Below are 896 nucleotides of genomic sequence, written 5' to 3' on the forward strand. Positions count from 1 at the left end.
TCCACGTGACGTGGGTGTCAAAGCCATAGAATAATATTATTTTTTGTAACCTGGTGCCACGAAGCTGATCTTATCCACTTCATAATGATGGAAAGCGAACAAAAACTGTATTCATCTCCATCGCTGACGACTGTTCGTAACTATTTATTGATGGTTCTCAGAATTCACGCAAGCGATAACAAATATTTATTTTGATAAATGCAGCGCTCAATTAGAATGACTGGATTCCATAAATATTATATATGCCCACACCAGACTGGGGATATGGAGCCCATATTACCGGGGTAACATCGGATTCCACTTTCACTTTTTCTCTGGGAAAAAAAAAAAAAGCATTAACCTTCACCTTCAGTAGAGTTATGTATCATCAGAGTCACACATTGTAGTGGTGTAGGTTTGTGTTCCAACATATGCACTACACATACGTGCACTTCATACAATGGGTTGTTATTATTATTATTATTATTATTATTATTATTATTATCATCATCATCATTATTTGCTAAACCCATGCATGACAGGTAACTGACAAGTATCTGCATACAGTATGGTTTCATTCCTGAAGAAATGCTGCCATCCGCCATACATGGAATGCAGGGATAACATGCTTAGACTTGTAGTTGTTTAGGCAGTTCAGCCTCAAATGTATAAGAATACTTCCAGCAAGTTCAGCCCCTTACACCAGTGCTAATAACCTCACCAGGAAGAATATCTCTTCTGTGGCTTTCAGCAGTGTAAAAGGTTAGAGAGGGCGACAATGATGACATAAACTGATCAGGTCAATGTAGCAGGTGACACTTACAGAATAGCCGGTCGATATATTGAAATAAATCGTTGTTTTAGTTACTGGGCAGGATTACATGTGGATCAATGGGCAGGACATGGCGATAGGCAGC

The sequence above is a fragment of the Pseudophryne corroboree genome, chromosome 9 (genome assembly GCF_028390025.1).
Source record: "Pseudophryne corroboree isolate aPseCor3 chromosome 9, aPseCor3.hap2, whole genome shotgun sequence".
NCBI lineage: Eukaryota > Metazoa > Chordata > Amphibia > Anura > Myobatrachidae > Pseudophryne > Pseudophryne corroboree.